The sequence below is a fragment of the Rhopalosiphum maidis genome, chromosome 1 (assembly GCF_003676215.2).
Source record: "Rhopalosiphum maidis isolate BTI-1 chromosome 1, ASM367621v3, whole genome shotgun sequence".
NCBI classification, from domain to species: Eukaryota; Metazoa; Arthropoda; class Insecta; order Hemiptera; family Aphididae; genus Rhopalosiphum; species Rhopalosiphum maidis.
Window position 1 is genome coordinate 48,813,738 of NC_040877.1, and position 25,293 is coordinate 48,839,030.

A 25,293-nucleotide genomic window follows, 5' to 3' on the forward strand; every position below is an offset into this window, starting at 1 on the left:
AAAAAAAAAAAGGTGAATGAATAATACCATTGATTTCTGTTTGATTTTAAAATTTTGGCGGAACATTATTTGTAACTGTGTAGTGCTTATATACAAATCAACTGGATGCCGTTACCAGCCAATTACCCACTAAAAATTTGACTGTGATTGCTGCTGACCGATGTGTCCTACCGTGGTTCTGATAATCTATACTATATGGCACTAGGTCGTTAAAGTCTATGTGTCCTAAGTCGTTGAATGTTTTCGTTGTATTGTAATCAAATTGTCTGTACAATGCGCCGTACAAGACGAGTAATGTGATACACGTCATAATGTATTACTATTATATATATATTTATTTGGTCATTTTAGCTTTAAATATAGGTGTTGTTAGCTATAAATACTTACTAAACAATATAAATTATGTATTAATCATTCTTTACCATGGACACCTCTTGGCTATTTGAAAAAAAACTAATTTTATGTATTTTAAATAGCGTAAGAATGTGTTAGACTTGAGAAACATATTGGCAATAGCGGAAGAAAATTCTTAAATGCCCCTGGTGATGAATCTTGAAAAAAGCACTTATTACCAATTACAAAAATTGACAAATGTACGTAGTTAATAATAATAATTAATGAAACGCTGATGACCGAATTAGGCATTTTCATAATTCCATTATTAAATTCACACATGAACCGGTGCAGGTGCGCGAGATCGATGGCGACCGGATACAGACAGTATTAACGACAGCCAACAGGACGATGATTACACAGTATTAGGACCTGTGTGGTGGCTTGCCGCAGACTACAGAGTTCTGTCACTGTAATTTACACGTGCATTCGCTGTCGACGGCGACAAGCAATAGTTAGTTACTATTATTGCTCTATTGACTGCGCCGAAGATATCAATCAGTACAACTCTGGAATACTTTAACTATGCACTATTGTCTGATACTAATACCGACCGATAAGTATTTGGGGATGTCTTTCACCTTAAATGTGCAAGTCTGCCCGGATGGGTTTTGCTGTAGCAAGATCAGGTGAAAAACTGTTGCGCTGTGGTGGGTCGTACGGCCTTTTATACTCGTGACGGAACCGCAAAGTACAATCGGGGATAAAGATACAAAAATTTAATAATATAATAATAGGTATGCAAATAATACATTAATTTAAAAAAAATATAATAACAATAGTATGTCATGCAATTAAAATTATAATAATAATAAAAATAAAAATATATAAATAATGATTATCAATAACAAGGTATTATATAATAGGTAATAATAATAATAACAATATGATTATAATAAGTATATTAAATATGGTTTAAACATATAGGTATAGTTTAAAATGTTTAAATATATACAAATTTAGACTTTTTTTTACGAATAAAAAGTTATAAATATTTATTAATTGAAAAAAACAAGAGTTACTTAAAACAAATACTAAACATCTATACATATTTATAAGATACTTATATATTATAAATATAGCACGGTGTTTACATAAACATAATAAAAACAATTATTTCCGACAACATAGTCATCTCTCTTTTGTTTATTTGTGGAATATAATAATATATTATTATAGTTATAATTTATAATATTATTATAATAACATTAAAATATTTAATTTTAATATTTTTAAGCATATAATTGGCTCTAATGCCTAGTTAGGTTGGGATCTAAATTTCTAATCTTTATTCTCTATTCATTATACTAAAATAATTACTTGTAGATGAATAATATATATTAGAACATACAACAACATTCAAAAAGCGTCATGGATGTCGAACGATTGCAGAAATTTAAGTAAATATAAAAACGTATTGTACCAAATAAATACATATTTATTAAAATTTTTAATGTTTTGAAATTTATAAAAATAAGTTAAATTTTACACAGGTTATTTTGTTATCATTGTATAATCAATGACCTATTTTAGAATAAAGAGTATTTTATAAATAGTTTTTCAATACAACATACACTTTTTTTGTGACCTTTGACTAGGTAGACTATTGCCGAATACTAAATATTCTTTTTAAACTTGTCCCGTCCGCGTACACTGTGTTATGCCATACATTATTCGTAGTTTTATTTATATCTAATTTTCGTTAGTCATATTGTGTTGTATGTGTATTTAATAAGATAAAGTTCTCGGAGAGTACCGTAAGTAAAGAATGAAAAAACAAACGACTCAATGTAATAGCGAGTTAAGCAATGTCTGGACTCCGGATAGTACCAAAATACATAAGTCATGAGGATATATTTTATAAACTTAGTGTTGTATAATATCGAAAGAACGATCGCATAATAAAACATTATTATTATTATTAATATTCAGAATAAAGTATAAACATGGTACGAAATTCTACACAAATTTTCTAAAACTTAGAGATGACAGCGAATACAATTTATATGATTTTTAAATCGTTAATATATTAATCATAAGTACCTAGCCTCGTTACTAAGATTTAGTTAAATCAAAATATCAATACAACATCAAAAGTATTTAATTTATAATGTTTGCCTTATCACTATACTTATTGTCGAAAAAACACAAAAAAAGCTTAATATGTAATTCGATATTAAAATAAATATGGTTTCTGATTTCAGCATTACAAAGTAGAAGCACACCGACGGCGGTGTCGAACAAGATTGGTTGCCCGAATTCAATGCGGTGCATGATCAAAGGTTAGGTTCGAAACGGACGCGCGAGGTTCGGTGATCATCATTGGCCATCACTACCAGGACGTACAATCCGACGACGACGACGTGCGATTTACCGATCTGCCGGCAGTCGTGTCAGTCACGCAGCACACCGTCGTGGTGTGCGAGCCCACCGCGTCTGTCGTCGAGTCACAGGCAATTTTCGTAGCGATCGGTAATTCACTGAAGTACACCGTGTGCAGGAGAGCATCGCCTCGACCCGTCGGACCGTCCCCACCGACGAATTATTGCCGGTGTATCGCGATGGCTGGTGACATGTCTGTGCGTCTCGACGCGTTGTTGTCTCCGAATGAAAAATCAATACGACCTGTCGAAAACGATCAGTAACCCGCCGGTAGCATCCGCAAAAATGCAGGATCTGGAGACTTGCGCAAGAACACTGTTGTTGGTTGACAGTTGTTCGACCGTTTATTAAGTTATTACATATTATAATATTGTCAATTGAATCAACAATCTGTTTTTTTTTTTTTAATATTATGTGTTATAATCATATAATATAAATGTCACGTTGTTACGACATAGACAGTGTACTTGCGGGTTATCGAAATACATGGTATTGTGCTGTTACTTACCTGTGTGATTAACGAGAATTATGATATATTAACTCAAAATGGTGAAGAGGTCCCTGAGCAACATTAGTGAGTTCTAGTTAATGCTTGGTGTGTAGGTAAGTGTATGTATGTCAATCATATAATGTAGGTACTTACTAATGTGATTTAAACTGTTTCAATGTACATATAGTTCAATCGAAAGAAGTGAAATATTATAATTTAAAAAAAAAAAATCAATTAAAAGTACAGTACAAATCCAAGTCGTCCTTTAAATATATTATACCTATACTGGTCGATTAGAATGATAAACGTAAGTATATGCTGGCTAGTAATACAAACATCGCAATAACCGTCGCATGGAAAATGTTCGAAATTCTCGGTGGCTATGACGGATGAAATTTATTTCGAGTTTATTTTCATTTCAACAGTGCTATACGTTTAACATCATTACTACTTTTTCTCCACATTAAGCCACATATTAATATTAATAATAATGTACCTGTCTTATAAAATTCGACTTTATTAATAACGGCTTTAGTGTAATAACGGCTCTATGTTGACCTACTCAATTGGTAAGTGTTATAAACATTATTCAAAGCATGATGCCACTATGCACGCAGAACAACAGCCGTAGTAGATCTGACGTACATCACACGTTGTTCGAAGATATTACAATTGTAGAAGTCTTAAAAATTGTCATGAGCCAACAAGAAGACGTCATTATGGAAACACCGGAGATTGACACATTGGAGTTGGTCAACAAAGAACCAATTTTTCGAGTTTTTCGCAAGAGATATTTAAAAAAAGTGACTGCAAAATAGGTTCAATAGTTAGTAGCTCAAATTACCAAAGAGAACACTACATGTATGAATACACCCGAAAACAATTTGAAACCAATGAAAAAAATATACAACCAGATATAGGTATTAAAAAGTGTAGCACTGTAGCAGCATTTTAATGAGCCTGATTAGACTGGAATATGTAAAATTGTCAGAAAAATCAAGATTCTGCTTCCTAGGGCCGCAAGTATTTACGTATTTATGTTACGGGCAAAGTAAAAAGTCGAGCATTGTGCACTTAGACCGATTGTATACAGTGCCCAATTTGATTAGATCATCGTAGGTTAAATATTGATTATAACAAAAACTAAATAAAAAATCTTACTAGGTACATAAATAATCATAAATAAATTTTAAATAGACGCTTCAAATATTAGTTTTTACATCTATTAGGTATTCAATTAGGTTCATACAACTGAAGAGTTAATATAATTAACCAAACGTGTTTGGACATGATTAAAATTAATAATTTTTAGTATTTAAATATAATCATGATTGTTAATTATTACATAGTAATAATGTAAAGCACATAGAAATAGATTATTTTACATTATTTTACTTAATTTATTATTAAACTTAAATCACAATTGCGGTACTTTGAATTGCAAAGTCGACCAGATTTTTTACATTTACACCAACTGGTGGTACATAATTTATTGCAAGTACACCTAGTATACTTTCGAGTCGTGACTACCCGATTTAGAACTTTGCTTGCCACTTCATCTTTTAAGAAATTTGTACTGGTGGTACCTCATTGGCCTGGATAAACTCCGCTTTGCATATCGTGAGTAGCAATAGTGTTCGCGCAATATAGTATTGTGTGGTACATTATTGTTGAGATTCGGATCGGTTTTTATTATGATCGTTTACGAGTGTCTCGTACGAATAAAATATCCAAGTATAGTTTTCTAGTGATTTTGTTATGTATTAATGCTATTCGATATAAATGTGTGCAACGTTTTGTATTTAATTTACTTTGCCCTTTTTCCAAGCAATCTTGTACAATTCCAATATTAATATTCTAACATTATTGGTATAATACAATATTTTATATAGTAATTTTAGTAACTTCTATTTTTATTTTTTTTTCTGTAATAACTGATTCAAAATATTAATCATTGTTACGTTTGAATAAAAATATTTAAGTGAGCATACCTACAAAATTATACTCATGCGCATTTATTTACCTATATATGTTACGGGTAAAGTAAGAAGTGCGCAATGCCCGATTTTCAAGGGCAAAATTGAAATAAGTTAACATTCTCTGGACATTGTATACAGTACCCAATTCGATTTCAACACTATAGGATTAATATTGATTATATTAAAAATTACATAAATCTTACAGGGAAATTAAGTAATCATAAAAAAACTAAAATAGATGCTGTGTAAAATATTTTCATTACAGTAAAATTAAAATTATAATGATTATTATATTCTACAAAAATTATGTACTATTATAACACACGAAATTGTCGTTGTCTAGTCTAGCCATACGCTCCACGTATTGGTCATGGACTGCGGGTGGTGACGAAGATGGGCTCTATCGTTTACTGTCGCATCGACTATTGACGAGTGACAACTATGTCGATCGAGGACAGACGGCGGTGATGACGTGGGCGGATGACAAAGATACAATGTGAGCTTCAACGGAAACCGTTGCAAATATTAATGAACAACCTCATCTCGAGCTCAAAGAGTTGGAACACTACGACAACAACAGCCACGACCAATGCTGAGGAAGCATCTTCACTGTTCTCATCGTAACGGCTACGTCGCGTTCTGCCGTCGTCCACGTTCAACGGGTAAAGATCTATCCGCTTCTCCGTAGTCGACCAGCCGGCTTCAGAGCGGAAATCATGCATTCGCGCCGGAAATAACAGACCATCCGGAATAAAGCCGGTGACTGGAACTGCGGCGACTACGATTGCGCTGTTCTACACTCCGCTGTCCAGTTCGGACATCCATTATTGACTATTGGCTCAATGGACTGTCTCGTCGGTCTATACCGACTACCGTCTAGAACCTGTTCCTTCCGCTACAGCGTATGTTTACATCCACCGTATAACTGAATTATAGGTCACATCATGGTCGAAATCAGTGACGGTTCAGACAGTTTTTCTACACAGAGTTTGGTACCAGGTGCTTATAAGACATGTGATAAATGATACGTGTACGTGTCTTACAATTTTTAAATTTATTATTCGTATTTAAATAATTGTATTATTATACAAATAATAATAATAATAATAATAATAATTTAATAACATTATTTTTCATTTATTTTAATTTTATCTATAAATATCGATACAATAGATTTGTGTGGAAGCAACCCGGTGTGACCAGCTGTAGTAGGTCGATGCGGTAATAGTATATGTCACCAGGTAATATTGTCGGCTGACAGTCGATCGATTGTGGTTAGTGGTTACTGCACGTTTTGGAACAGTACTTGTACTAGCTTTGCGGTGATAGTGAACTGTAATTCATATAGTTTATGAGAGACGGAATGGAAGGAGAATAGAAAATATTATAAACAGTATACCATAATAAAAAATTGTATTGAGAATATCGAAATTGATAAACAATTCCGATAGTAAAAATAAAATAATAATAAGTAGTCGAGATACGTTGTATTGATAATGATTAATGAACAATGAAAATTATCAAAACGAAATGACAATAACAATTTACAATAATATGATAATATACTTAACCGGTTTGGTTAGTAATTATCTTATATTAATATTATGGGTAAGGTCGATTTGTAATCATTTTAGTTCGATTGCACTCAAGCAAGATCAAGGTGTAGGCGACATAGGCCCATGCAAAGGGCGGAATTTAAAATGTTTGGATTATAGATTTTATGAAGTATTTACATGTAAGGTGCGGCAAAACTCAAGTTTGATAGGTGTGTTTAAACATTTGAGCCGGATTTGATTGCACATAGGTAAATAAAGGTAATGCCTGAACTGCTCTAATTACAAAAAAAAGTAAAGATCAAACTACACTCGGGTTTAAAAAGCAGTGCAATTCTACACTGCCGTCAGTTTACCAATACTTTGTAATGCTGACATTAGACTATCAGAGTCTAAATAAAACAAAATTATATTTATTTTAATATCGAATAACATATTATGTTCATACTTATGTAACTATACTACCTCGCCGTCATTTTTTTACAATAAGTATCGTGATAAGGCAAACATTATTAATTAAATACTTTTAATGTTGTATTTATATTATGTTTTAACTAAATCTAAGTAACGAGGCTAGGTACTTATGATTAATATATTAACGATTTAAAAATAATATTAATTGTATTCGCTGTCATCTTTAAGGTTTAGAAAATTTGTTTAAATGTCGTGCCATGTTTATACTTTATTTTGGATATTAATTCTAATAATAATTTTTTATGATGCTATCGTTATTTCGATATTATACAACACTAAGTTTATAAAATATATTATTCTCATGGCATGTATTTTGGTAGTATCAAGACTTTACTTAACTCACTAATACATTGAGTCCGATTCGTGTACTGATTGGTCGACAAATCAATTTACCGACACCCGATTTTAGGACACACTATATTATGATGAATTATACTTACTAATTAAACTATATCATTTTTTATTGTTTTAAATTATTTGTATAATTCACGAATATTGTTCAAGTCAAATATTAAAACTATAAATTAACATTATAAGCTTCTGTTTTATAAATGAAAATGAAACATTATTGCATTTAAGTGTTCCATAATACAAATCGTACCATTTTGTAACCTAAAATTATAATTCCAAATGTTAGAAAAAAATGTATTATTATATATCATAAACGCTTTACCTATCTTTTGAAAATGATAACCTTTTTTCTTATTGTCTATATTTAGTTTTTATCTTTTGTGGTCGATTGCAGTTATTTTGTGCTATAAGGTCATGCTCGAAGTTTGTTTGTTAGTTGTGTAGCTCTTTGATTAAAATAAAAATATTTGGCTTTTATCTACCAACAGCTTTATTAAGAGCTGCATGCCATGTTTCAAGGTGGTTTATGGTCCTTGCTCCATCTGTATTAAAATGAATACTCATATTGCTATTAAATAGACAAATATCTGGATCCAAGTATGTTTCGGTAAAATAATTTAATAATTTTAGCACACCTAAAATTATAATTTTAAAAAATTAAGTTTTACTAAGTTCGTACAAATTACGTAAAAAGTTATATTTCCTTTCTGACTCAATTTGTTTAATCGGAACTATGGCTTACGAATAAAGACGACGAACAACTTTTTTAATATTATCGGCAAATATATTATCGTAAGACTTTGAACTTAATGCCAAATAGATTGCTGAAAGTGAAATAGACACCCTTTTATGGGTGTATCAGAACCAAACACTGCCGAATGGAGACAATCATTCCAATTTCAAAATCTATTTGGAAACAAGTAGGATTGAACTTTAATCCATTTCTCAATGCCGCTTGTTTTATTATTTCAAACATTCTCAAATATGTCGATGTACTTTTACTGTGCAATAATGCATAAGCCTAAAAGAATATATTTAAACATAAATAATTAGTATTTTACTAAATTATAAAATTTATATTATAACTATTAGGGGTATCATCATTCCTATAACAAAGCAGTGTAAGGTATACAATTTGTGTAAACATTTTTGGTGCTGACTTAAATGTACCATCCATAAAAACTGTATTACTAGAACAAAGACGTCGTAAAAATCCTTCGGTACCAAATACAACGATTTTATTATCCGTACCATCAAATACTGTAGGTAATAATATTATAATTAGTAATAGTATTTATAATTAAATCATTTAAATAATTTAGAATAAATACCTAAAAGAAAATCTTTTCCATCATTCGTTGATCGCCAATTACCTTCAATTCTAATTCAGACAGCTTTTTAGGTAACGTTGCATTAATTTCATATGTTTCCTGTATGTCAAACTTTTTACACTGGTATAAATTGATATTGTATCCTTTACCTTACTTCGGCTTCCGTAGAATCCTCTATTCCTGAAGCCTTAATTGATCTTCGGATTTCATTAAGTGTCTGTGGTATAGTCTTTGTGGGATTTATCACCACTTCGTCCTTCAAATAAGTTATTTTCAAGTTATAAAACACGTATTAAAAATTAATTTTAAAAAATAGTATAAGACTCGTGAATAAAATTGTATAAATTAAAACAAACTCACTTTAATCTTATTTCGAAAACCACGTTCAGCCAATTGGATTCCATGCATCGGATTGATATGCGTTTTTGACATTATAGCATTATTGGAATCTTCTCTGTGTATTGCTCGACCTCCATAATCATCAATACATTTATAATAATGGTTAAAACCTCTTGTTCTATCAATTCGATGTATAAAATTATCCAAAAATAAAAGTTGGCCATCTCGTTCAGAAGTTATTATCAACCACGACATTTTAAATTTAATTTTAATATATAACTAACTGACGATGCAATGATTATACAAACTGACAAATTTCATTAATATCATAGTATAGTTTTATCAACATTTTGATTTTAGATTGTAATATTCTAGATTTCCAAATAAAAATTATTTTTATATTTTATGAAATTACGTTTTGTTGACGAATCGGAACATTTTTTATTTTTACCGTAAACCGGTTTCCGTGTTGGTGAGACGAGTATTCGGTGAATTGGGTGTCGGCAAATCGGACCTGAATCGTTTGTTTTGACATTCTTTATTACGGTATCCTCCGAGAGCTTTACCTAATTAAATACATAAACAACAAATAATGAATATCGTAAATTAGATATGACTGAAGACACAAATAATCTATGGCATAACACAATGTACGCGGATGGGACAAAGTTAAAAAGAATAAAAAGTATACAGCACTAGTCGCGTTGAAGTATAATATTACTTTGAGTTATGGCCGGTCGGAGGTGGAAGAATATCGTGAGCCTTTTTTTTTTTTACGAGGCAGAATGTACACGACCGCTGAGGTTCTGGTAATGGATAATAATTATCGCCTCGTCGGTTTTGTTGGCTATGGGCATAATATAATACGTAAGCTATTTATTCATTTTTATATTATAATTTATGATAAATGCTTATAAAATAAGACGCTAACTAAATAATGTTTTCTTTAAATAAATATAATGAACTTATAAACTATATATCTATTAAACTGTTTATTTCTTATTATTGTTAATAATATACTATACATCAGTTTTAACTATAATTATTATTGTACTTAATTTAATTGAGTTTAAAACCGTTCTGTAAAATGTTTACAAATATTTAAAACCGTAATTTTAGAATCGTTCATTGAATATGTTGTAGTTTTTTTTCACGTAGATTTGTATTTGTCAATGCTCTTCACAAAAAGTTTTAATTATTTTGTGAAATCTTAAGTTTATTATTAAACAAATATTTTGATGAATTTATTTTTAAATGAAAAAGAAGACATTTTTTGTTCCTAACACTTATAAGTTATAACATTAAATCAATATTTGAACTTATATTTATAAATTTCAAATAGTTAAAATATTAATAAGTACGTATTTATTATAGTATTAATATCAGCATAACAATTTAATATATACCAACACTTTTAGAAAATGTGTAGGCACACGCAAATGATCGATGTGTGGAGGTTGTGTGTAAAATAAAGTTTAGAACGCAATATACTAATTTGGAATATAGACACCAGCGCGCTGTTTATAACTTAAGAAATGTACGTAAGTTACTTTTATTTGTAATACTGGTTTACTCAATTACTCCTCGATACGTGGTTTTGTTTTATACTTACTGATTAATCCTTTAAATACCGCTGTTAAACATAATTTTTCGTTATTATTACTGTATCTTATTCAACGAACTTAAAGTTATTAATTTAGTTAATGATTTATATCATTCATATTAATTATCTACAACATAGTCGACTATAATATATAAGTTATTTGTTTTATGATTTATTATATATTTTATAATATTTTTATTTATTATATTTTTTTTTATTTCATAATATGCTAATACACAGATTTATATTTATGAATAATCATTGCTAACAAGAACTATATATTAATAAATATAAAAAAATCATTTTTACAAATTAACAAAATAATTTTATTATGATTATAATTTTTATAGCTCATACAAAATTATCATATATATCAGTATATATAATAATAGCATCTATACTGACTTTGCGGTACCGCTTTGGCTGCCTTGATTATATTAAATATATTTGATATATCTCGGTGATGGTAGTCGTGGATCTGCATCCGTACATTCATTGCTGTACGTCTCTCAATAACGCAACATTTTCTCGCTCTATTTTCGCCATCGGTAACATTTTTCTACACTGCAGTTGATTTTTCATCATACTTAAATTATATTCTATCTACTTATGTGAGGATTTGACTAGATTTTATAATAATTTTCATAACTCTACTTCGATAGAGCCAATAAGTGTGTATGACGGATTAGTAATGATTTAATTCGTTGTATGATTAATTTCATTATAGTTTTGTTAGTTAGATTGGTTTTTGTGTCGCAAATAGATACATAAATATATATTATATAATATATATATTATATATATATATATATATATATATATATAAATGTGACAAAGCGTTTTTATTTGAAGATTACTCTTATTATAGTTATTATATTTATATGTAATTGTTATTTATAGTTTTTTACCATATTGATGTACACTTGTTCGGAAATAGTTCAACACATTTCCAAATTGTGGTTGTTCTTACTTTTGATTTAGGTGTTTCGGTAAACAGTATAAACAAAATGAAATCCTATACATTTTTGAACAAATAATACATTTAGTTTTCTATAATTACTAAGAGGTATTATTGTATACAGTCAGTAACTAGTAGCTACCATCCAACGTACATCATCAAGTTCAAATAACATTGTATTGTGCTCCTATATAAGGATCAGGCTATAGTTGACAGAGTGTAAGCAATTCTATATCCTATGCTAGTATAGAATTATGTCGTTTTCAACCTAATTTTACGATTTGTACGTCACTCCTTCCACTAAAAAAATAAAATGATATGTAACCTGCAAATTATATTATTATCAAGATTGCAAATTGTAAGTTCGTAATAATCGGTACATACATATTATAATGGATTTATCGAGTGTTTAATTAGAACACTATATAATGATATAGTATAAAATATTTTAAAAATGCATTCCTGTAGGGTCTATGAAAAACTAACTTGTGATATAATATACACTTATACTTTTTATGCTAATTTTTTTTATTTTGGGAGTAATAAATTGTAATTGTTATTAAAATATTATAAGTATATTATTATACTGTATAATATTATAGCGCCACAGCGCATTGACATATTGTGGGACACCAATGAGATTTTGTTCAAATCATACAGTTACTGGTCATATTTATATATATATATATTTATATATATTACTGCTTGGCTGAAAATTGCCACGAGCATGTTTAATTATACGTGCGGGATTGACCATAAAGTACGGGCACAGAGAACAGCTGATGTATATAGTTTTCGACGACGGCGAAATTCACGTGTAAATTACTGCGGACAGAACTCTGTAGTCTGCAGACAGCCATCGCACAAGTTCTAATTCTGTGTAACCATCGTCCTGTTGGCTGTCGGTAATACTGTCTGTATCCTGTCGCCGTCGATCTCGCGCACCTGCACCAGTTACACCGTACACGGAAACAGCAGCTGAGTCGACGCTGAATTTTTATTCCAAGCAACTCAACCAGTACCGCCTTTTCCATCAATACGTCGTCGCTAACGTAGTCATCACTATTGGGTCCGAGTCGTTGTCCATGTGTTCATCAAAAGCCTCTGTATGGTCCGTCACGACGCAATAGCGATAGCCACTGTGTAGCGACAAGGTAATCCAAACGGCTTCATGTGTACATCGCTATCGTTCTTCTAATGTACTTATGTGTGACCAAAAAAAAAAAAAAATCTTAACGATTATTACGGCTGCATAATTAACAGGTGCGTCTTTATATTCCAAACGTCAATAACGATAGTGACCAGCGTGTCATACTTTATAGTAATCGTTTGTTTGATTCATGGATGCCTCCCCGTCTACCATTCCCCCGTCTAATACCTCTCCCCTCTAATATTATATTTATATAATCTTGTTGTATTTATACAATCTTGTTAAATGGTTATTTATAATAAGTATAGTATAAAATTTACCATAAAACATTTTAATGTGGTTGTTCTAAATTATTAGTAATTCAAATTAAGTACCTATTCATTTATATTACGTTCATCATATGTAGACATATTATCTTCTATACGTTTAGCAACATCCCGATATATTTTTTTTTTGCAGAAGGTTTTTGTCCAGTGATGAATTGATTAATTTTTATCTCGGTTAAATGTTGTTCTTTTTTAACAATCTCAATAAGTCACCATATAGTAGAATGAGACGCAGCTAACAAAAGCGAAAATATTCTTTGCCAACCTTCAACACTATTTTTTTTTTTTGCTAAACCACCCGTTTGTGAAGTATCATATTGATTCCATAATTTTAAATCAAATATTGGGGTCGACGTTTGTTTCTTCTAGTTATACCAACTGGAAGTTATTCAATGTTTTTTCAAAAAAATCAATTAAATGAAGTGATAACTCTTCATTGTCTACATAAAACTGTTGAGACATTAATTCTGCGAATTTCTTAACAACAGATGGCGCAGGAACAAAATCTAAAGCTATTATTTGATTTATTTTCAAAGCGAAATCTGCATCATTCGTATATTTTTTGACGTATTTCTGGGAAATTTTGTATTTTTCGCCATAAACATTGAAAAAAATGAAAAAAACAGCCTCACATTTATGTACCAGTAAATAAAAATAATTATATTAAAAAGGAAAGATATTGGTCGAGAAAATGACTTACGGTGAAGTGATTACGAGGAAATATCTGAGGGGGAAATGACAGACGGGCAAGTGACCTGGTACCGTTAGTTTATCATATTAATTTCATTTTTGTTGTATATTTGCAGATTTCTCTATCGGTGGTAACAGATCTATTGTGTACGCGAATTGTTAAAGTGCATTACGAGGTCATAAAACTATTTCGGGTCTGTGTTTTGAAGAATAAAAACCGTTCTTAATTTAAAATTTGTAGTTAAAAAAAGTCATGGGAAACATTTATAATTTATAAATAAAAACAGTAATCGATAAAAAATAAATGTTATTTATGAAAATAAAAACTAAAAATGTTTAAAAATATTATTGAATGAAATAAAAAAATTAAAAAGTGGTAAAAGCCAGCAAAATATTAATTTATTTATATTTATTATAAATTATTATATAAAACATGAATAAATACAATTTAAGTTTAAAATTATGTGTATAGCCAACAAAAAATGAAAATAAATAATACTAATTATTAAATCACTCTAAGTATTAAATAGCCAGAGGTGTAGTAACGGTACTGCGAAAGTAGCCTACCAAATTAGAATTTTTATTCTATTATCAAAACGACAATTTTGTCATTATACATGCATTTTTAAATATTTTTGTATTCATATATTCAGGGGTACTAGAGACTTTTCTTCCACTATTGCCAACATGTTTTTTAAGTCTAACACATTATAACATTCTTAAAAACACATAAAATTAGTTTTTTTTCAAACCGCTAACAGGTGTTCATGGTAATGAATGATTAATAAATAATTTATATTGTTTAGTAAGTATCTATAGCTAATAACACCTATATTTAAATCTACAATGACCAAATAAATATATATATAATAGTAATACATTATAACGTGTATCACATTACTCGTCTTATACAGCGCACTGTACAATTTGATGATTACATTTATGCGTAGAGCAACAAATTAATGATAATATAATACCTATTATAATGTCTAATAGAAATTTTATTGTACCTTCAAAAAGACATATTTTTCATTTTAGATGAAAAAAAAAAAACATTTCAAAAAATGTGTATGAATTCGTTTTTTCTACATACTACGTGTGAACTTACAACTGAATGATAAATCTAGGAATACGGATGTCAGCATATCTGGACCCTCGAAAATGTTCAACACATACACTTTAATGACCTGGTGCCATATAGTATAGAATATCAGAACCACGGTTTCACCACCATGTTGTCAAAGTCTTTGGATGGCTGAATAAAGTGCGTAGTTAACTTAAAACGATATAATAAGCTTACTTATTGCAGTAGCGTCGTTTATACCTATGCTTATTTTAAATCCAATATTGTTGTAATAAATGTAAACCCACTTCATAAATTAATAGAAATTTGCACTTAAAATGGTCTACTTTAAACGCCATGCGTAGTAAAAAAAAAAATTGAATACAACACTGATTTATTGCAGTATTTTCTCAATGTCGCAGATGAACTGTTCAACGAAAACAGACCGGGTCGATGCACAGATGACAGTATTATATATGTGATGGCAATACGAACAATGCATATTACATACCAAGATGAATAATGAATTGCTGAGCGACTACATATTTTACGCACAAAAACGATATTTAAGTGTAACAATACACTCAACACTGAATCAACACTAACTAATTTGTAGTTACGTACATTATTATCATTTATTTTATCACTACCTAAAAGATATAACATTATTTCTTAAAACACTATCAAAAAAAAATATCTATTCAGCTAAATATAATAATGTTCTCAATTAAAGGTATGCCAAGTGTCAAGTTAAAGTACAGATAGTATGTTAAAACACTTCATTAGACGTTGTAATATAGGAGGAAGATCCAACGGTCCCTTGAACAGGTTTCCACGTATTTAGAGTCATCGCCAGTACGCTTCCATCTTAAAAATACGTAATTTTAGTTATTTTGGTGAAAATCGTCAATAAATGAACAAAGTGCGTGGGGGGCCGAAGAATAAAAAAAAAATATCGATTATTTAGTGTTTTTTTGCATGCAATCCGTTTCATCAACCCGTTTGACGATGAGTGTAAAGTTTCAGTGTCAAAAATTAAATCTTTCACCAGGAAAACTTGCAAACGAGTTTTTTTCAAAAAACTGGTTCTTACCGAACTTTGGTGGTTTAAATTTGGATTTTCGGAATTTTTCTGATATGGGAGAAAGGTCCGACAGTCCCTTGAACAGGTTTCCACGTATTTAGAGTCATCGCCAGTACGCTTCCGTCTTAAAAATACGTATATTTAGATTTTTAGATGAAAAACGTCAAAGAATACGCAAGGGCAGTGGACGGCCGTAGTATAAAAAATAAAAATTAAAACTATTTTCAGTTTTTTCTCATGCGATCCATTTCAGCAACCTGTTTGACGATGTGTGAAATGTTTCAGAGTCGAAAAATAAATCCTTCACTACGAAAACTTGCAAAACATTATTTTTCAAAAAAAGTGGTTTTACCGTACTTAGGTGGTTTAAATTTGGATTTTCAGAAATTTTCTGATATGGGAGGATAGTCCAATGATCCCTTGTACAGGTATCCACGTATTTAGAGTCATCGCCAGTACGCTCGAATCTTAAAAATATGTATATTTAGATTTTCAGGTGAAAAACGTCAATAAATAAATAGGGGCCGTGGGCGGCCGTAGTATAAAAAGAATTATCCACTATTTGGTGTTTTTTTGCACGTAAACTGTTTTACGGACCTGTCCGACGATGCGTGTAAATTTTCAGAATCGAAAATTAAATCCTTCACCACGATAACTTGCAAACTTATTTTAAAATATAATACCCATCCTACGGTTAATAATATTTGAATTCAACACTTGTCTAATTCTAGTATTATACTTAATATTATTATATAATAAAAGATATACAATATACTATATAAATCAATGATAAATATAACTGTCTATGTCCTATGATATAATAATTTTTTATTGTAAATATTTAGTTTAGATAGACAGCTATTGGAGCTGAACTATTAAAATTACAACATTATATAGATTAATTTTCTAATTTTTAGTTTGTAATAGTACAACTAAAATTAATTAATATTACTCAAAAAATGATGTATTAGTATTTTATAGATCACAGACTGCTTAGTTAATCCATGTTTTTTTTTTTTTAGACATTCTATACTCCTAAGTATAGCTGTTAGCTGTATTGACCAAGACTCATAGCCTGATTGGACAAATTCGGTTTACCATGTTTCCGAGTTTTAATATCAACAGCATGGCAAAAAAAGGCAGGCCAATTTAAGCTCAAACTATTATCAATTTTTCAGGCCAATCAATTTATAAATTGGGTCTAATTATTCTACAATATTGGATTTTTAAAAAGCAAATATATACCCAGCACGGTACAAATGAAGACACTGCAATAGGTAAGGTTATTATTTCGGTATAAGTCAACTGCACACTTTATTCGGCCACGCAAAGACCTTAGTGGCATGGTGTTAAGCTTTAAAAGCACCGCGGTTAAAGACGCCGCCCGACTACAATACCCCAAATATTACAGTGATAGCCACTATCACTTTACAACGGCTGCGAAAATTGTTCACAGGTCAGCTTTGTGTTGGTCAACTGCAATACCAATTAAATTACAGTCCGGTGAGGGCACAGACACAGTCAGGATACATATAATAATATAATATTTATATATATTATATGCATATCGTTCAGTACCGTCGTGCCACCACAATTAGACATCGTCACATCAGCACTCAAACATCTGCTGACCATCGGTGGTGTGTTTCCGTAACCTCATATTATTTGATATTTGATATTTGATTTATTTCTATTTTTTTTTATTTTTACAATATATCTTGGTGAGACGTCTCCTGCACCAATACATTGTATTTTAGTACGATCGCAAAATACCTTTTGCGATTTGGATCGGCTTATTATTTTTACGCGTCTCCCATTGCGTTCGGCCGTTCGTCAGCCTCAGCTCGAGTTGCAACGCGAAAACGTTGTACATCACTGGGCCGTTATTATATTGAGGTGCGTCCGAGTGGGCCACCACGTCGCCGCCATCTATTCGGTGCTAAACGCTTCAGTACGTCTTTAATATTTTTATCATTGTTGTCCGGCCTTTTCGCCGGTGTTTCGATCGCCTCAAGCAACTTCACTACCACTTGTCGTTACGTTTGTACGCACAATGCATCGTTTCGTCACCATCAAGCAGTCGGTCGCATTGCTCCGTAACGAATATTTTTTGAGCTGTCGTAAATCAGTAACGTTTGCCATAATTTCTGTAATGGTGTCATCGAGGCACAATCGCTGTCTACTGCGGTACGGCTGACCACCGTGTCGCCGTCACCACCGGGCCGCGCGATTGTAAAAGGCGGGTGTTCGGCTGTCCGCAATGCAGAAGGGGTCTAACGCGACTCTATCGGAGCGTGCGACACTCGTGAACTCGTCACACGACGGGGTGCCGAAGAACGTACGCTGGTGATTTGTCGTCAAACTCTGTAGTGCATCCTCTTTTTCATACTCACGATCCTGAATCACCACATGCTATGGTTTTACCGGAGTAACACAATTGTACGTACGTCGTTGGTTCGTCAACAGTGAAATTGTATCTTTGTGTAATTCCATGCTGTTTAAGTTAACGCTGCGAAAAACTTAATAAATTATAACGATTATTAAATTCTTATTATAATAATTAGAATAATTAGAATATTAATAGTAAAAAAAAATATGTCGTATTCCTATGTTGATTATAACCTGTATTTAAATATAATAGTAAAAAACTATATTAAACTTATTAAATATTATGTTGTTTATGTTATAACTTATAAGTAACATACTATGTACTAACATAGGTAAACTTTTGTTTGCAAAAAAAAAAAGGAAAATGAATAATAAAATTGATTTCTGATTTATTTTAAAATTTTGGCGGAACATTAATTATAGCTGTGTAGTGCTTATATACAAATCAATTGGATGCCGTTACCAGCCAATAACCCACTAACAATTTGATTGTGATTGCTGCTGAACAATGTCTTCTACTGTGGTTCTGATAAACTATACTATATGGCACCAGGTCGTTAAAGTCTATGTGTCCTGCGTCGTTGAACGTTTTCGTGTGTCCAGATATGCTGACATCAGTATTCCTAGATTTATAATTCAGTTGTAGGTTCTCAAAAAGTATGTAGAAAAAAACAAATTCATAAACATTTTTTGAAATGTTTAATAATGAAAAATATGTCTTTTTGATGATACAATAAAATTTATATTAGAAATTATTATAGGTATTATATTATCATTAATATGTTGCTTTACGCATAAATGTAATCAAATTGTCTGTACAATGCGCCGTACAAGACGAGTAATGTGATACACGTCATAATGTATAACTATTATATATATTATATTTATATATATATTTATTTGGTCATTTTAGCTTTAAATATAAGTTTTATTAGCTAATGATACTTACTAAACAATATAAATTATGTACTATTCATTCATTACCATGGACACCTGTTAGCGGTTTGAAAAAAAACTAATTTTATGTATTTGTAAGAGCGTAAAAATGTGTTAGATTTGAGAAACATGTGTGCAATAGCGGAAAAAAATTCTTTAATGCCCCTGGGGATGAATCTTGACATAAGCCTTTATAGGTGACAGGTATTTTTGATGGGAGTATACCTACTTGTGTATTTTCCTCTCGAACAATTCGCAAATTTTCGGACGATTAAGTTTTTTTGCAATAATTTCAATAATTAGGTACTTGTGAATAGGACATCACTGATTAACCAATAATAATTGTTATTGATTTATATGTTATGTATTTTTTTTCAATTGAAACTCGAATACCTTAGTACAGTTCTAGAATGGACTACCAAAAAATATTGTTCATAATCGAATAATGTTAGGAATTAAACACCCGTTTATTGGTTCATGGTTACTTATTTTTGTTGAATTCCCATATTCGTAAATCAAGCAGATTATGAAGTAGCAGAGATTAAGTGTGGAAATATTTCAATAATATTTCTACAAGAGAAACAAAAAAGAGAAGTAGTTAGTATATCATTGGAGTAAATTATAAGAGAAAGAAAGTTTTACATAGCTAAAATATTATATGTACGTATACTTATACAAATAAACACGTTGAGATGACAGTCGGTGCAATGCCAGAATACTCACTATTGCCCCATTGACTGCGCCGGAGGAATCAATCAGTACAATGCAGGAATACTCTAACTATGCACTATTGACTGATACTAATATCGACTGATATGTATTTGGGGATGTCTTTCACCTTCAATGCGCAAGTCTGCCAGGGTGGGTCTTGCTGTAGCAAGATCAGGTGAAAGACTGTTGACCTGTGGTGGGTCGTACGGCCTTTTATACTCGTGACGGAACCGCAAAGTACAATCGGGGATAAAGTTACAAAAATTTAATAATATAATAATAGGTATGCCAATAATAAACTAATTAAAAAAATATAATAACAATAGTATGTCATGCGATTCAAATTATAATAATAATAAAAATGACAATATATAAATAATGATTATCAATAACAAGGTATTATATAATATTTAATAAGAATAATAACAATATGATTATAATAAGTATATTGAATATGGTTTAAACATATAGGTATAGTTTAAAATGTTTAAATATAAAGAAATTTAGATTTTTTTTTTTAAATATTGATAACAAACAAAAAGTTATAAATATTTATTAATTGAAAAAAACAAGAGTTACTTAAAACAAATACTACACATCTATACATATTTATAAAATACTTATACATTAAAATATAGCACGGTGTTTACATTAACTTAATAAAATAATTATTTCCGATAACATAGTCATCTCGCTATTGTTTATTTGTGGAATATAATAATATATTATGATAGTTATAATTTTAATATTATCATAATAACATTATAATATTTAATTAAATTATTTTTAAGTGGAAAATTGACTCTAGTGCCTAATTAGGTTGTGTTCTCTAATTTCTATTCTCTATTCTTAATACTATAATAATTACTTGTAGATGAATAATTTATATTAGAAAATACAATAACATTCAAACAGCGTCGTGGATGTAGGACAATTGCAGAAACTTAAGTAAACATAAAAACGTATTGAACTACAATATTTAATTAATTGAATAATTCAATTAATCCATACGTTTCAACATTATAATTCATACGTTTATATGACTACAAGAGAAAGATATACAATTTAGCACATATTTTTGTAATAAGTGAAGAACATTTAATTATGTATTAATTTTCACCTAGTTATCATTGTATAATGAATGACTTATTTCAGAATTAACGGTATATTATAAATAGTTTTTTAATACAACATATTTTTTAAGAGTAGATTATATTTGCTTTTACATACAATGCTAAGTTCAAATATTTATTAAGTGTTATAACTTATAAGTATAAGGAACAAAAATATATCTTTTGTTTCATTTAAATATTTGTTTAATAATAAACATAAGATTTTACAAAATATATTTTGTATAACTTTTTATGAAGAGCATTGACAAAAAACTGCAACATATAACATTATTTAGTTAGTGTATTATTTTATAATATTAGTATTATTAATGATATTAATAATTAAGCATTTATCATAAATTATAATATAAATATGAATAAATACATTACGTTTTATATTATGTCTATAGCCAATATACGATAATTAGAAATAACATTAATTACTTAACACCAAAGTACTATAAAAAATTAAATAGGTATATAGCCAGTGGAGTGACAAGGGTATAGCCAAGTGTGCCTCACTCTGCTCCGAATTTAAATTTTTGCATAAATTTATATCAAGGGATATGGACACTGTAGGTCATAATATCGACGTATATTTTAGCGGATGGTAAGAAAAGAAAAAATACCGTAAACGGCATATACGCACATTCAATTTGTGCTTTTTCACACCTATGTATCATTTATTACATATATATGACCAATGCGGGCTAATACCAAACTCGGTTTAGAAAAGTTTTCCATGACGTCACTAATTTTAACCACGATGTGACCTATACAATTCAGTTATACCTTATACCTAACATGAAGTGATTCAGAAGAAACTTGACAAGGTTTAATATTATTAAAATTAATACAAATTAACACTGCACAGAAATAAAGCCACAGAATAAATTTATCGTCATTAATTCCATTATTTAAGTAAACTAGACTCTAATTACTAATATTACAGGCTTGTGATTTTAATATAATTCTCATGATATAATATGTTTATTATTATAAATATTAATACTTATTATTTTAAATTGATTTCTTACACACAAATATTGCCATTTATTAAAATACATAAAAAAATAGTTGGTCGACTAAACATAGTCAAATAAAAACACGTTATCACGGTGACCCTGATTTTAATATTATATTTTGTCGTAGATATATAATACATTCATTATCAAAACAGTAACTTTAAATACAGACTCGTTGTCATATTCAAATTATCTTTATATATATACTGTAGAATCCACTTATTTGGTACACCACATAAAAGGGACAATAATAATAAGGAAAGATTGGCATAGTCCGGACATGTATCGGTTTGTTAGTTATTCGGTTAATATGCCCAATGTGTCACAATTAAGCGGATTCTACTGTATATATATATAATGAATATAATAATAAATTACAATATTATAATATATAATATATTATATATATAATTTATATATAATATATTATATTATTATATATATATATATATTATAATGCAATATTATAACCAGTACACGCAACACTTAAGAAAATAATAATAATTTATGTACACATGCAGATCCTTAATCACCGAAAGCAACCAATTATAGCATATCATGTCAGTGAGGATAGCGGCTATGGTGAAATGGACAGCGGACAGTAGTACTGACGAGTCAGACAGCGGACAGCGGTAAACGATTAATAGTTGAGGCGCGTTCGAGTGATTTGGTTGGAATATAACTTTCAGCTGTACCGATCAAGAATATCCGGTTACGATGTTGATACGTGGACATCGACGGCGACCGGATGCAGACATTATATTATAGACATAAATTAAAGACATAGCTTTAACCATTGACATAACTGACGAGGCGATAATTATTATCCATTACCAGAACCTGTGGGATGATGTACTTGCTGCCTCGTATTTTCTATCATCGGATATCGATGTCCGAGTTATGGCGCCGGTGATCGCCGAATCCGTAGCTCTTTAATCGCATATTAATCACCACTTTCATCGCGGACAATAACATAACACACCGCATCTGTTTGCCGTCCGTTACTATCGTTACGCACCGTAAAAGAAAAAAAAAACACTTGCAATATTCTTCCACCTCCGACCGGCCAAAACTCAAAGTAATATTATATTTCGAAGTGACTAGAGTGCCGTATACTAAATATTCTTTTTATCCTTGTCCCGTCCGCGTACACTGTGTTATGCCATACATTATTCGTAGTTTTATTTATATCTAATTTTCGTTAGTCATATTGTGTTGTATGTGTATTTAATAAGATAAAGTTCTCGGAGAGTACCGTAAGTAAAGAATGACAAAACAAACGACTCAATGTAATAGCGAGTTAAGCAATGTCTCGACTCCGGATACTACCAAAATACATAAGTCCTCAGGATATATTTTATAAACTTAGTGTTGTATAATATCGAAAGAACGATCGCATAATAAAACATTATTATTATAATTGATATTCAGAATAAAGTATAAACATGGTACGACATTCTACACAAATTTTCTATAAATTAGAGATGACGGCGAATACAACTTATATGATTTTTAAATCGTTAATATACTAGTCATAAGTACCTAGCCTCGTTACTTAGATTTAATTAAATCATAATATCAATACAATCATCAAAAATATTTAATTTATAACGTTTGTCTTATCACTATACTTATAGTCGAAAAAACACAAAAAAAACTTAATATGTCATTCGATATTAAAATAAATATGGTTTCTGATTTCAGCATTACAAAGTAGAAGCACACCGACGGCGTTGTCGAACAAGAACTGTTGCCCGGATACGATGCAGTGCACGATCAAAGGTTAGGTTCAAAACGGAGGTTCGGTGATCGTCAACGGCCATCACTAGCAGCACGTACAATCCGACGACGACGACGTGCGATTTACCGATCTGCCGGCAGTCGTGTCAGTCACGCAGCACAGCGTAGTGGTGTGCGAGCCCACCGCGTCTGTCGCCGAGTCACGGGCAATTTTCGTAGCGATCGACAATTCACCGAAGTACACCGTGTGCAGGAGAGCGTCGCCTCGACCCGTCGGACCGTCCCCACCGACGAAATATTGCCGGTGTATCGGGATGGCTGGTGACATGTCTGTGCGTCTCGACCCGTTGTTGTCTCCGAATGAAAAATCAATACGACCTGTCGAAAACGATCAATAACCTGCCGGTGGCATCCACAAAAATGCAGGATCGCGAGACTTGCACAAGCACACTGTTGTTGGTTGACAGTTGTTCGACCGTTTATTAAGTTATAACATATTATAATATTGTCAATTGAATCAACAATCTGTTTTTTTTTTTTTAATATTATGTCTTATAATCATATAATATATATGTCACATTGTCATTACATTAATAGACCGTGTACTTGAGGGTAATCGAAATACTTGGTATTGTGCTGTTACTTATCTGTGTGATTAACGATAATTATGATATATTAACTCAAAAAGTTGAAGAGGTCCCTAATTAGTGAGTTCTAGTGTATGCTTGGTGTGTAGGTAAGTGTATGTATGTAAATACTATAATTTAGGTACCTACTAATGTGATTTAAACTGTTTCAATAAACGTATAGTTCAATCGAAATAAGTGAAATATTAAATTAAAAAAAAAAAAACAAATAAAAATACAGTACAAATCGAAGTCGTCCTTTAAAAATATTATACCTAAACTGGCCGATAAGGATGATAAACGTAGGTACATGCTAACCTAACCTAACCTAATGCATCCTTCTCATAAATACATAAATTTAGATTTTAAGGTGAAAAACGTCATAAAATGAACAGGGGCCGTGGGCGGCCGTAGTGTAAAAAAAAGAAATATCGATTATTTTGTGATTTTTTGCGTGCAATCCGTTTCGGCAACCCTTCTGACAATGCGTGTAGAGTTTCGGAATCGAAAAATAAATCCTTCACTGCGAAAACTTGCATACGAGTTTTTTTCAAAAAAGTAGTTTTTACCGTACTTAGGCGGTTTTTTT

General features: G+C 30.7%; 1 pseudogene; it reads right to left on the reverse strand.

Moving 5' to 3' along the window:
- Positions 1-8,279: 8,279 nt before the first annotated feature.
- On the reverse strand, positions 8,280-9,547 carry LOC113561206 (annotated as a pseudogene).
- Positions 9,548-25,293: the final 15,746 nt, after the last annotated feature.